Below are 14,782 nucleotides of genomic sequence, written 5' to 3'. Positions count from 1 at the left end.
AGGCAGCTGTGATGATCACACTGCAGCACCTGCCTTTTAAGTGACCTAATTCCACCCAGACAAGGGAAGAGGAGGGGGTGTAGGGAAGAGAGACGGGAAAACAGGTTGGAGAGACAGATGGGTCCAAAAAATGCATGGCCAGGTACTGTATGTGAAGGAGTGTGAATGTCGTCCTCAATGTGACGGGAAGTCAGCGGACAGTTTTAGGTAAGGAAGATGGTGGAAGGTTTACGCTTCTGAACATCCTCTGGCTGGGGCGCAGAAAAGACTATGTGGGGTGACGGTGTATGCAGACGCTCAGCCGTGGGGCTATCGCAGGCGTGTAGGTAAGAGAGGGGGATGGATTTAAGGAGCAGCTCTCTTAGAGATGAAGGAAAGGGACCGGTTCGGGATAGGCTCTGGAGGCAGAAACACCATCCTATGAACTGGATGCTGTTCTAGGGGACGTGGAGGGGAGGAGAGATGTCAGGAACGGACCATGGGTTTTGCTCTTGGCCGTGGAACCAAGACTGACGGAGGAGGTATCACGGGAAGTGACCGAGAGCTCCCTTGCCGACATAACTTTTGAGATTTGTAGTGGATAATCCCAACGTGAAGAGGAAGGGGGGTATCCTAGGAGGTTCTTGGCTTCCGTGACAAATGTATGAAGATCAAAGCGGCGTCAGTTATGCTCAGGAACGAGAATGGATTCTAAATTCTGAGTCGCACGAGGAGCATACGCCTGAATTAGAAAACGCTGAAAATCCAGTGCTACTGTTCCCTTGATATTCACAGATGGCCCTTCCGAGAGATTTCATTTTGCACACGCGTGTTTGCAAAGGCCTCTTTGGAGCCACACTCTTCTTTGCCCCCCATACAAATACTTCTCTGTGTGTCAAGCCCTCGTCTTTCCTGGAAGGGTCGCTGTCTCTCTGCCTCTGGGTTTTGGAAGCAGTAGCTCCCTATTGTTCCTGGAGAAGCTCCTGACCCGCACGGAATGGAAATCAAACCATCTACTGACGTCTTGGGTAGCAAGGCTGTGAGGACAGGCTACATATTCAGATTGAGATATTCAAGGACCTGACTGTCTTCTCCCTTTTTTCTTATCTGTGGGAAGCTAGGGTGCAGCTGCTGTGGCTGAAATTGGGGGAAATGTAGGCACTGCAGAATCTCTTTATGTTTCAGAAACTACGACAGTAGATGTCAAAAACACGTATCCCCTGTGACTCACTCGCCCGCGTTTCCTAGGACTTTCACGGCTTTGTATTAGACAAACATTCACTGAGCGGCTGAAATAGGACCAGTACTGCATGTGGGTTTATCCACACAAGGTAAATAGGCTTCATTCTTATCTTGAAGAAGAGGTTTCCCCATGTAGTCTGGAGGAAAGAAATCCTTTCAGCTCAGGGCACTCTGTTAAAAAAAAAAAAAAAAAAGGCACATACAGTGCACTGCAAGGGGACAGGGAGAACCCGTATAAAAAGGACTACGGAGAAATGAAAACCAGAAATGCTCACTGGCTTTCTCCGTGTCACTTGGCAACACTTCTTTCCATCCGAGAGAGTGGAAGATGAAGCAGAAAGTACACAAATGATCCAACAGATGCTCAGACCCTTACACACAAATGCCTGTTAAATGGCTCATAACCTCCTTGGGCCAGCCCTGCCCCATGCCATCCGCCATGATGTTCTGCTATCTTGGCAACACCGATAGGCACTGAGATTCCTCACGGAAAATGTTAGTTTAGAAAACGCAGAGTGTCATCAAATTCAAGCAGTGACCTCTGTTAGGAAAGGTCTTGCCCACGGAGACTAACATATGAATACTCATCAATATTAATGGATTAATGAGTGACCATCTTCTGAAACACTGGGGCCAATTCCTCCTCAGAACTGGACTGGCTACCAAAAGGTCTTGTAGGATGAGAGAATCTAGCTCATTATCCCGAAGTCTAGTTAGTGGTCAAGAAAAAGCCCAAATGGTATGCCTCACACTTTGTTTAAAAATTTCACTCCGGTCCTGAATCTTCACTGCCAAGTTTTAAGTATGAAATGCCATAAAGAGATGTTAAATGTTGGCTGCCTCACAGGAGAGGTGAGACATCTGTGGTGATTCATCCAGTGGTCTACCTTACTACAGAATTGCTTACAAGGATAACATTACATCAGCTCTAATTAGGCATTTATCAAGGGTAAATAGGCCTCCTTAGGGTTTCCAGACAATGAGGCAGTCCCTGTATGCCTGCTGTGTGGAATTCTGGCTGACAAGATGCCTGGGAGACCCCACCAGACACAGTGTCTGCCGTGGTTTGAAATATTTGTCAAGGCGAAGCTAGCTTCTCATAAATAGAGACAGTCCTAAGGCATAGCTTGAGAGACTTGTCGCAGTATTTGTGTTTTCTTATATATTGCTTAAAGATTCTTGGGCATGTGCGCCTTTTGTCTGAACTGACTATTTCTGGCATCTTCTGCAAAAACAGGTTATCTGGTCGTTTTTATTACTTTATACACAATTACACACCGTCCGCCTTCCAAAGTGAAAAGAACTTCTGGGTAAAGCGTAATAAGCCTGGGATGCGAGGGACGGTTCCAACAGCTGCTTCATGAAACAAAATGAGACCACATCCTTCTCCACATTTAGGTCGTAGCACCAGATTGTGAGGCTGGAAGTTCTGTTTCTGATGCAGAGGAAAGAAGTGAGGAATTCACTTTCGTCCCAGGCTGGTTGCCTTTGTCATTTTAAAATTAAACTGAGTTTGAACCTGCCCTGCAATGTTTTTTCTTATTTTATTTTTTAATTGAGTAGAGTCGATTTACAATGTTGTGTTAGTTTCAGGTGTACAGCAAAGTGATTCATTTATATATATATATTATATATATATATTCTTATATATAATATATATTCTTACATATAATATACATGCCTATATATAACATATATCTACTCTTTTTCATACTCTCTTCCATTATAGGTTATTACAAATATTGAATATAGTTCCCTGTGCTATAGTAGGTCCTTGTTGTTTATTTTATGTATAGTGGTTTGTATCTGCTTAATCCCATACTGCTAATTTATCTGTCCCCCCACTGTCCCCTTTGGTAACTCTAAGTTTGTTTTCTACGTCTGTGAGTCTGTTTCTGTTTTGTAAGTAAGTTGCTTTGTATTACTTTTTTAGATTCCACACATAAGTGATATCATATGACATTTGTCTTTCTCTGACTCACTTCACTGAGTATGATCATCTCTAGGTCCACCCATGTGGCTGCAAATGGCATGATTTCACTCTTTTTTATGGCTGAGAAGCAACCCAAGTGTCCATCCATGTACGAATGGATAAAGAAGATGTGGTCTATAGATACAGCGGAATATTACTCCTCCGTAACAAAGCATGAAATAATGCCCTGCATTCTTTAAATGAACTGGGAACACAGATTTTCTAGAGAGGAATGTAAGGGAGAAAGAAACACCCTGCAGACCTCATAGCTGCAGGGCTGCCAGCAGCCAGTTCCTTCAAATGCCATGACCGTAACAGGGTGACCGGATGGGTGTCTTCTCCTCTGCAGTGGGGAGCTCAGAACACATGGAAACGTTCTGGAGTTTCTGGAATTTTTATGTGGCATCACAGCTGCCTGAAAGCTGTGTGCCTGGCCAACTGGCTACGTTCCCTCTTTTACTTTTTCAGATCCTTCCCTTAATTTGTATTTGGACGTTGCAAATGATGTTTCAGAATGACTTTAGAATACTGTTCCAGCGCCCATATGTTCCAGCGAAAATTCCATCCTTCATTCGGCCCAGTGCTGAATGCATCCTAAGATGTACACACACACACACACACACACACACACACACACACACACACACACACACACACACACACACACACACACACACACACACACACACACACACACACACACACACACACACACACACAGACATTATGATGGTGAATTTTAAGTGTCTTGATTAGGCCACAAAGTGCCCAGATATTTGGTGAGACATGATTCTGGGTGTGTCTGGGAGGGCGTTTCTTGATGAGATTAACATTTTTTAAAAACTGAAGTACCTTTGATTTACCACGTTGTGTTAGTTTTAGGTGTAAAGCGAAGTGATCCAGTTACACATATATATATGTTCTTGTTCAGATTCTTTTCCATTATGGTTTATTACAAGATACTGAATATAGTTCCCCAGGCTATATACAGTAGGACCTTGTTGGATGAGGTGAACATTTGAATCAGGAGACAGAAGAAAGCAGGCTGCCCTTCACCATGTGGGTGGGCCTCATCCAGTCGACTGAAGGCCTGAGCAGAACAAAAGGATCTACTCTCCCACAGAAAGGAAGGAACTTCTCTCTGTCTAACTGTCTTCAAACAGGGACATCTGTCTTCCGCATTCAGACCCAGAGTGGAGTTGACACTATCAACCCTTCTGAGCCTGCACCTTGCTGACTACAGATCTTGTGGCTTCTCAGTTTCCATAACTGCAGGAGCCTCTTCCCTACAGCAAATCTCCTTATATATACATCACTAGGGTCTGCATGTTTCTGTTCTCCAAACTCCGTACGTTGGAGCCCTAACCCCCAAGGTGATGGTATGAAGAGGTGATGAGGTTAGGAGAGCGGTGCCCCCGTGGATGGGATTAGTGTCCTTATAAGAGACCCCAGAGAGCTCTCTCACCCCTTCCTCCGTGTGAGGACACAGCAAGAAGATGTCCGTCTACGAACCAGGAATCAGGCTCTCAGTAGACACCAGATCTGCCAGCAGATCTTGAAATCCCACCCTCCAGAACTGGAAGAATAAATGTCTGTTGTTTCTAAACCACCCGGTCTGTGGTACTTTGTTATAACAGCCCAAATGGGCTATACATATATGTATCAAATATGCAATATTAATATTATATATAATATTATTTTATGTATGTTAATATATATATACTTATATATAGACATATATAATATATGTTATATATATTACATATATATGCCTTATATATTATCACATATAATATGTCCATCTTAAATCTAATATTGAATATATGTTCTCTGGGGAATATACATATATATTCACAAATTCACACACATAGATCTATATGTGTATACAGACGCAAACATATATTCATTTCCATTTCCAGCTGATATATTACAACCTAAAAGCATGGGCAGGCTAAGACCCCACGTGGAAGGCTGGAGTCTGTGAACAACGGCAGACAGGCATCTATCTACCAGCCGGTAATTTCTTCTCCCTCCCTCTGTCTGAGGGTCAGTTCCTTCTGTCCACTGGGAAGAGGGTGCCTAAGATGGAGCAGTCAGCCTGGCTCACACCCAGAAGCGGTAACCCCGCCTTGCGCTGTCTCTCCCTGCTTCCCTGCCCCGGCCCCTGCTCCCTCTCTGCCACTTGCTTGGACCAGCGCAGCCTCATTGCTTTCTCCCTGCTTTCCGGGGGATCCCACCTAAGACATGGACCCTTGAGCTCACTGAGGCACCGGCATCCACAGTTCATCACTGAGCTGCACTGCTCATGCCTTGGTATTTCTTGAAAATGCTCAGTGGTAATTGGCGGAGGGCAGGCACAGTGCTGGGGCAGGACTGGTAAAAATGAGAAGCTGCACCCCTACCTTCACATCGCTCAGCGACCACAGGGCAAACGGGGGATGAGTAGCAAAGTGAGACCAGGGCTATCATGAAATGACAGGCAGTGCAAAGAGACCATCTAGGGAGTGTGCCTGGCTCTGTTGCGGGGATGCTGGGGAAGTAGTAGGGAGGGAGGGGGTGAATCTCTGGGGCTGATTCCAAAAGCAGAGGCATGTGTGTCTCAGGGGGAGATGTTAGGGGAGCATTTCTCAGGGCAGAAAGCCGCAGAGGGATGCTGTAAATGAGATTCAGGGCAGGGTAACATGCACGGTGCCGATGTGGCAATGGGTCCTGCAGTGCAGGGGAGACACACATAGCTGCTGATATGGGGCCACGGACAGAGACAGAGGTGACACAGGGCGCCGGGGACTTGCAGGCTTCCTGGGCAACTCTCTCAGTAAGGGACTGATCTTTGGGAACTGAACAAGCTTCTAAGGCACCCCGTATCAGGGTCTTCCCCAAGTCATCTATTCGAACACCCTTAGTCTCCTCAAGAGAGAGGCAAGGAGACTCGGGGTGGCAGGACGTAGCGATGGGAAGCAGACGCATTGAGTTCAGGCTCCAAACAGCCCAGTCGGGGGCCAAGCAGCAAAGACGGCGGAGCAAAGACCCCGAGGTCACCTCGCCTCACGGACACACCAAAATCACAACCCTGCAGAACAGCCATGGATGAAAAAGACTGGAACCTTCCAGAAAAGATCCTCTACAAACTAAAGACAAAACAGCCAAGTCTGCTTGTTTTCTGCCCTGAATCTGAAAGGGTTCCAGGAGCTTCCTCCCTCCGGGATCAATCGTATGGACCTAGTTTGGGTTGGGTCACCACCTCTTGATCAATAAGCCCCGCAAATGATGGTGACAGCAGAAGACGGTTGGAGAGAAGCTACCTGTGAATCAAAAAGATCCTTTCAACGATGGGGAATTAACCAGGGGGTGGGAAGCCACCCAGGACTGGCTAAAACTAGTTTATTGCGCCTAAAACGAACTTACTTTTTGTGTGAACTGTTGGCGATCTTCAAAAGAAGATATGCAGTGATGTGAAGGTAACGAATAGACAAAGGAATGAACAAAACAAGCATGGATCCACCAGCCGCTTCAAACATCGGGAACATTTCTGAATCGTTATTACTCTCTGGGATCCCCTTTCCTTTCAATGCTCCTCGAGAACCACTCCCCCCAGAGTTAAGTATTTCCCCAAATTTTATGCGCAATAAGAAAATAGTAATGACTTTGCCGAAGGTCTCTGTATTTCTCAACAACATATTAGTATTCCACTCTGCTTGCTTTATTCATTGATAGCACACTGTCTGGTCTCCTGTACTCTTTTCTCTCAACTGTGCATTTCTAAAATGCATGAGGACGTTGCCTATGTATTCAGTCAACTTGCTTCACTTTTGTACAATATTCCAGTGTCGATCACTTCACACTCTATACATCGGCTCTCCTGCCAGCAGACACGTGGGTTGCCTGCAGGTTGCGGTAGGAGAGGCGTTACTCCTGAGAGCGTGCTTATACACGGACACACATGCAAGACATTCTCTAGAGTTTCTACCAATGAGGGGAGCTTCTGAGTCACCTTCAGCTTCTCAAGATGGCGCTAAATGGATTTCCAAAGCGATTGTACCAACGTACAGTCCCGGCAGCAAGGGATGAGTCTTGTCACTGCTTGCGTACGCATCAACGGACGGTTTTATCCATGGGCAGAGGCTACTAACTGATCCCAAACCAAATCATCCCTCTTCTCAGCTTGGCATCGCCTCCCAGCTGGTCTCAGCGTTTGATGTGTCTGTGTGGTTGAGTTCTGGCTAAAGGAATGTGAGTCGAAGGATGTACACCACGGAAACCTCCCATGGGTAAGCGTGTACGTGTTTTCTCTCTCCCTGCCGTGCGGCACTGAAGCGACGGCAACAAAAAACACCAACAGCAACCAACCAACAAATGAAAACAGGGGTACCTTGGGAGGCAGGTGTTGATGATGGCAGAGGACCAGTTTGGCCAGGAACCTGGATCTCTCACTCACCGCCGGGAAGAAATCGCCTCAAGTAGGAACACCTGCAAAGGACGAGTCCTTTAAAATAAACAAACTGTGATTGCGTTAAGTCTACGAAATTCTCCGGGGTCTTTGTCAAGGCAGTTCGCGTTACTCTCAGCAACACAGCCCCCGACGTCTCAACGGGATCAGCCTCCCGCATCTCCAGTGACAGCGCGGCCAGCGTGAGTTTCTCACTTTCAAACGCGATTGGTTGACTTTTCAGCTGTTTACTCACCTGCGTGATTCCGCTTCCGGGAAGCCCGAATCTTCTTGTCTTTTGCTCACCTAGAGAATGTGAAATAATTGTAAGAAAAGATGAGAATATGCAGATACGTGTAAATAAATAGCTGTAGACTTCTACAGCTACCCTGCATGGGGGGTACAGGAGTATGTGTAACAGACATATTTAGACATTTGGGACATTTTTCAGGATTTAGCTCTTCAATATCAGGGCTTTTTAGAATATCTAGGGAGCCCCATGTTCTGAGGGACGTATATTTGTGCCCTGATTAGGAAGGGCTTTACGCTGCTATACAGAATTTTATGTGGGTATTCACTCACGCCCCTTCGAATCTTCAAATCAAAAAAAAATTCCAAAGGTTTAAAACCCATTAGCCTTATTGTAACTAGATGTTCCTGGGTGATAGCCGGCCTCTAGACGAACACAGTCCTGCAGAAGTTTCTGCAGTGCTGGAATAACGTTCTACGCTGTGTCATCCAACATGGCAGCTACCCAGCACTAGCTTGAAACGTGGCTGGTATGACCAAGGAAGTAAGGTTTTAAGTTGTCTTTTATTTTAAATCATTTACATTTAGTTAGGCAGGGATGACTACTGGCTACTACGTTGGGCCACTGGAATACGTCTCTAGACCCTTCCCACTCAACACATGGGCCACCGGCATCTGCATCACCTGGGTGCCCGCCATGAATGGATGTTCTCAAGTCTCGCCTCGGACCTACTATGTCAGACTCACATGCGAGCACGTTAAAGTCTGAGAACACCACGTTAGAGCACCCACTTCCAGATTTTGACTTGAATAATTATGTATATATACAGTTGACCCTTGGGCAACACAGGTTTGGACGGCGTGGGTCCACTTCTAAGCACATTTTTTCCACTAAGTATGTACGACAGTACCACACGATCCAAAGTTAGATGAACCCTCGTATATGAAGGAACCGTGGACACTGAGTGCTGACTCTAAGTTATACTCAAATTTTTGGTGCTCTGAACCTCCACGTGGTTCAAGGTTCAACTACGGTGGGACCATTCTCAGAAGGGGAAAACTGGAGGGTAAGAAGAGATTTGGAGGATTTTTTTTTTAGAACGGGGTCGAGGGGTGGAGAGTGTAAGCCCAAGTTCTCAAAGGATTAGAACAAAGCCGTCCTATCCCCGAGCTGCTCTAAATGATCAGAAGGTGGAAAACACCACAAATAAGGTAATGTGCCCAGGTCGGGTGTTCTCTTTTAGAGAGAGGTCGACCACCATCTTCGTCCTGGATTTATCCTTTGTCAACGGCTGTGAGGATCTTTCATGCATTTCTCAGGGGTTCACCTGTTCCCCATGGAGCCCATCTGTTCTCAGAAGACAAGTTGGGTTCCATGATGCCAGAACTAGTGGCCAAGGAGGATGGTCCCTGCTGCTTCCCTAGATCTCCACAGAGAGAGTGATGTCTGGCTCCAGGCTCTTATCCCAGCAAGTTCAACTCTGGCTTGTCATGATTCAGCTCCCATCAGACACACCTGGGAGCTTCTGGTAGAAGGAGACGTCTAAGCCATGGACAACCCACGTTTGATGTATCCACTGTAGGTGTCACCAGATGGCTACAGGTGTTGGCTGTCCAGTTTGCATACCCCACGGCCATGCTACCACGGGGGTCCTGCCACCCGCTAGCCAAGCTTCCCTTTCTTCCGAACCCAGGCTATTTAGAGAGAATCACAGAGTATATACGTCAACCCCAACCTCCCATATATCCGCCATTGGCGCTATGTAAATAGATCACGAATGAGAACCTACTGTGTAGCACAGGGAACTCTACTCACCGCTGTGTGGTGACTTAAATGGGAAGGGGATCCAAAAAAGAGGGGATATACGTATACATAGAGCCGATTCACTTTGCTGTACAGCAGAAACTAACACAGTATGGTAAAGCAACGCTACTCCCATAAAAAAAAAAAAAAAAAAAAAGAGAGAGAGAGACTCATGGAGATTTCCTCTCCAGATGGTTCCAATCTTCCTCATGCCTCACTGGGTTGGCTCATTGCCCGTGGGCATCGCTTCAGTCCATTGGGGGTTGGGGGCGGGTCCCCCTGGGTACCGTGGAGGCCCAGAGAAGCGATGTATGCCGGCGGGGCGAGTCTAGGGCAGGATCCTGGAAGAGGGGATGGGTTTTTGTGAGCTGCGCATAGCAGGATGGATGTCGGCAGGACACATTCTAACATTTACAGACCATTTCCAAAATGGTAAATGGGGTGAGCCCTCACTCCTATGTGTTCTGTGAAGAGGCTAGACATTAAGAAGTGGTTGTAGAATGAAGTGAGTGTTTATGGATGACAAATGTACAGGGATAGTGGTCCACGTGCATGCCTGCCCAGCTGCCGCATCTGGAATAAATGACTGGTGAGGAAAACAACCAGAAAAGTGACTGTCAGTTGATGACAGCAGAGGGGGAGGTGATGCTGGGGACAGAGAAATCCCCCTGATGGATCCTGAAAGGCTTATAGATATTACTATAAATAGGCACATAGACAATTTTTTTTCTGAACTCTATATACGCCGCTGGGTATGAAATACATATCTAGTGAGAACCTGCTGTATAGCACAGGGAACTCTACTTGGTCCTCTGTGGTGACCTGGATGGGAGGGAAATCCAAAAGGGAGGGGACACGTGTATACATACCCACAGTGGGGCCACTTTGCTGTGCAGCAGGACCTAGCACAACATTGGAAAGCAACTGTACCCCAATAAAAAAATAAATATTAAAAAAATAAGTGCAGAAAAGAAAAAAGAAAGTACCTGGGAAAGGAAACTTAAACGCATATGACTAAACGGAAGAAGCTAATCTGAAAAGACTACCTACTGTGTGATTCCAGCTCTATGACATGATAAAAAAAAGAGACAAAATATGGAGACAGAAAAAAAGATCAGTGGTTGCCAGGGTCTAGGGGAAAAAGGGAAATGAGCAGACAGAGCACAGAAGATTTCTTAGGGCAGTGAAACTGCTCTGTATGATGATAAAATCACGGATACATGTCATTATACACTTGCCCAAAGCCACAGAATGTACAAGACCAGGAGTGAACCCTAATGTAAACTACAGACTTGGGGTGATAACGTGTCAATGGGTTCATACATCTATGTTAATTTTACAAATGTACCACTGGGTACCTCCGTCACATCTATCTATCTATCTATCTATCTATCCATCTATCCATCCATCCATCACTTCTATCTATCTACCTACCTATCTTTCCATCCATCCATCACTTCTATCTATCTATCCATCCATCCATCACTTCTATCTATCTATCTGTCTATCTATCTATCTATCTAACTATCCACCCATCCATCCATCACTTCTTTCTATCTATCTATCTATCTATCTATCAGGAGAGGGACAGAAGTTATTTTAAGGAATTGGCTCACATGATTTTAGGACTGACAAGTCCAAAATCCCCAGGGCAGGCCAGCAGCCTGGAAATTCAGTAAGAGTTGATGTTTCAGTCGTACGTCCAGTGTCATCAGGGCAGCAAGCTGGAAACTCAGGCAGAACTCCTTCTTCTCTGGAGGACCTCAAATTCCTTTTTCTCTTATGTTCTTCACCTGATTAGATAAGGCCCACCCACGTTACAGCAGGTCATCTGCTTTACTCAAAGGCTACTGAGGCAAATGTTCATTCCAGGTATAAAATATCTTCCCAGAAACATCTAAACTGTTTGACTGGTCCCTGTGGCCTGGCCAAGTCGACAGATAAAATTATCCATCGCAGGCTGCATTTAAACAAAGCCACTTAACGCAGGCATGTCTGATGGTCTGACCCAACTCCAGCAGGTGATTTCAGCTCACCAATCTAACGTTCTAATTAAGTCCAGTTGCAGACAGATAAAAGCAAGTCCTTGTTTGGACATTACGAGGGCAGAATCAGCATGTGTTTTCTCCATCTGCCGCCTTCCTTGTCCGCAAGGCCACGGACCACAGAGGCTGTACTAGCAGCGGAAGCAGACTGAATGGGCGAATTGCCTTGTGATTCATTGTATTAACGGCACCGCCGTTAGCCAGCAGCTTCTCAAGCCTCTTCACCTCCCTAAATCTATCAGCCTCCACACACAGAAGCACTCAGAGCTTCAAAGGTTCTGCTTTTAGAACAACGTCTGGGGTACTGGAGGACCAGGCTGGATGGCCCACAGACAGGAGCGACAGGACCAGGCTCCACCCAGAGCCCCTCGGACCTCTCCGTGGAAGTAGCACACTGTCACCCCTCTGCGGTCTCCGCGACACCAAGGCTGGAGAGCGGACCCTGCCCCAGCATCTCCGGAGGACCCCACCGCACGGTGCTAGCCAGGAGACGTGTACTTCACGGCGAGCCTCTCTAGCGCATCTCTGGGACTCCTGCAATGACGCTGGACGCACCTGGAGGAATCTGGCTCAGGGGACAACCCCAGCTGCGAAGTATCCTGGGACACGGATCAGTCACTTTCAGTTCTCTCTTCTGCAGGTGAGCAGGTAGGAAGGGGTTTTCAGCTTGTAGATGGCAGACGGTGGGACTTCTGGGTCTCCATTATCATGGGAGCCAATTACTCGTGAACAATTCTCTCTGTCTCTCTGTAGATAGATAGATACATAGATAATAGATAAGTAGAGAGATGATAGATACAGACATACACAGATGAATAGATATTGATAGATAATAGACAGAGATAGAGGTCGATAGCTAAATAGATAGATAGATGGATAGCTAGCTAGCTAGATAGGATCCATGATAAGTAGATAGATGACAGATAGACAGGTCAATAGATGATTGACAGAGGATTGGATTAGACAGATATTAGATAGACTGAGATGGATAGATGATAGACAGACATACAGACCAGATAGATAGGTGATATAGATATACATATATACATGTAGATAGATATCCGATGGGTTCTGTTTCCCTGCAGAATGCTAAAACAGGTCATCTATACTAGCAGATGGAGAACAATAACCCGTAGATTAATAACCCAACAAATAACCCGGCAAATCATGTCAGCTGCCTGTTTCTGTGGACGAGCTAAGAATAAGTATGTACTTTTTAAATGGTTGGGGGAAAAAGTCAAAAGAAATGAAAAAAGTCAATATTCTGTGAGACTTGAAAATTATGTGACGTCCAAATCAATAAAGCTTTATTGGAACACAACCAAGAGCATCCGTTCAGGCACCGCGGGTATCTGTGTACCCGTTGCAAGGCCGAGGTGAGTAGTTGAGACGACGTGTAGGGCCAAGAAAGCCCCCAATAGTTCCTCCCTGGCTCTGTACAGACCACGGGGTGCCAAGTCGCGCTCTACCTCTTTGAGGAGAAGCCAAGCAAAAACCTTAAGAAACCATTAGCTGTGCAGTCGCTGTGATGTTGGGATGACACCTTATTCTGCAGAAGTCTCCTATGGAAGATTCCGCAGACATCATCTCCCGATGCTTTTCTGAGGGTTTTCCACCTTTGAGGACACCTTGTCTGTAAGGCCCACGCCACCCTTGACAGCCCCAGCTGTCGCCAGTAATGGGTGTGTCCCCAAAGGGATCCCATTTCCCCTCTAACGAGCCCCGCACAGCCCTGCTCCGCACAGCTTTCAAGGCGCTGAGTCATCTCCTTCTGGAAAACTCAGTCCATTATCTTTCCTTCTGCAAAGCAGCCAGGCCATGTCAACTCCTTGCCAAGCTCCCACAAACTGAGATAATCATAATTGCTAAATGGATTACCATAAGTACCAGTTTTGCAAGAGCAGAAACCCAATGGCAGCTGTTACCCCGAAGCGCATTCCAGAGGACGGCGTCGTGGGTGATTTCATAGTGCATTAGGTGGTGGTTTATGTGGAAACAACTCTGAGAAGTGAGCTGAAAGGATGTAGGCAGGCGGGATCATGGAAGCAGTCATGGCGTTTTGAAGAAAAGAAAAGATCGAGAGCAAGTGTCGTCTCTCTGGCTTTTGGGCTTCTCGGCTCCCAGACGAGGGGAGAAGTACTGAGAAGCACTGGACTCACGTCACCTCTTGATCTTACCAGGTGGCACATGTGTAGTGTCCTCTCATGCTAGGATAGGATGGGTTCTCCTCCCAGAATCCCGAGGATGACAGCATCGTCTCCTTGGTGAATGCAGCCCTTGGCAGTGATTCCAGATACGAGAGGGTGAGGGAAGAAAAGAATTATTGGTTTCCTCCAACGGGAAATATACTTTTATTTTTATATTGCATCTTTCCACTGTGGAAGATGCCATTGGGGTCCAAGGAAAGGAACAATTTCGGGTAAGAGCCATCAACACCATACAGACCTGGCAACTGGACGCCCTCTCACCAGCAAGGGATGGTCTTGGGCCAGTTTCCAAGGCTGAGAGTGAGTGCAAACCCAAGCACGGCTGCAGAAGTTGAGTGACCCATGGGAAAAACACGTGAGTTTGTGCAAATATGCATGTGTCTGCCTGCCTCCCCACCACATGCCTTACATGTACTGTGTCTATTGCTTAAGAATATGCAGGACAAAATGAGATAACATTAAATAACTGAATGCAATTGTCTGACGCCTGTGACTAGCCTCAAGGAGAGTCTGGAGGTCCAAGGAGGGGAGTGGGTGCGGCTGTAGATTCAGCAAGATTACCCAGGGGGTGGTAATCGCTCAGTGCAATGGGTATACGAGGGATACAACAGACTCTTCTCCCTGCTTTCGTATATGTCTGCAATTCTCCAAACAAATATAAATTGAATCTGACCATCACAAAGATTTTAGAAGGCAGAGTATGTATTTATTTATTTTTAAACGGTTTGTTGGCGTGTAGTTGATTTACAATGTTCTGTCAGTTTCAGGTGTACCGCAAAGTGGATCACTTATACGTACACATGTATCTTTTCTTTTTCAGAGTCTTTCCCCATATAGGTCATTACAGGGTACTGAGTA

At 46.3% G+C, this 14,782-nt stretch overlaps 1 long non-coding RNA gene across 2 annotated transcripts; it reads right to left on the bottom strand.

Moving 5' to 3' along the window:
- Nucleotides 1-6,934: 6,934 nt before the first annotated feature.
- On the bottom strand, nucleotides 6,935-11,561 carry LOC132513799 (uncharacterized). 2 transcript variants are annotated; one of them, XR_009538536.1, is made up of 3 exons: nucleotides 11,289-11,561; nucleotides 7,876-7,925; nucleotides 6,935-7,660 (listed from the first exon to the last, which is right to left on the bottom strand). It is a non-coding gene; the product is annotated as an uncharacterized LOC132513799 (long non-coding RNA). The 2 variants fall into 2 exon arrangements; XR_009538537.1 differs by lacking the exon at nucleotides 11,289-11,561 and adding an exon at nucleotides 9,685-9,797.
- Between the last annotated feature and the right edge of the window lie 3,221 nt (nucleotides 11,562-14,782).

This window comes from Lagenorhynchus albirostris, chromosome X (assembly GCF_949774975.1).
Source record: "Lagenorhynchus albirostris chromosome X, mLagAlb1.1, whole genome shotgun sequence".
In the NCBI taxonomy this organism is placed as follows: Eukaryota; Metazoa; Chordata; class Mammalia; order Artiodactyla; family Delphinidae; genus Lagenorhynchus; species Lagenorhynchus albirostris.
The sequence above is the reverse complement of the archived record's forward strand: the minus strand, read 5'-3'. Positions and strand labels throughout refer to the sequence as shown.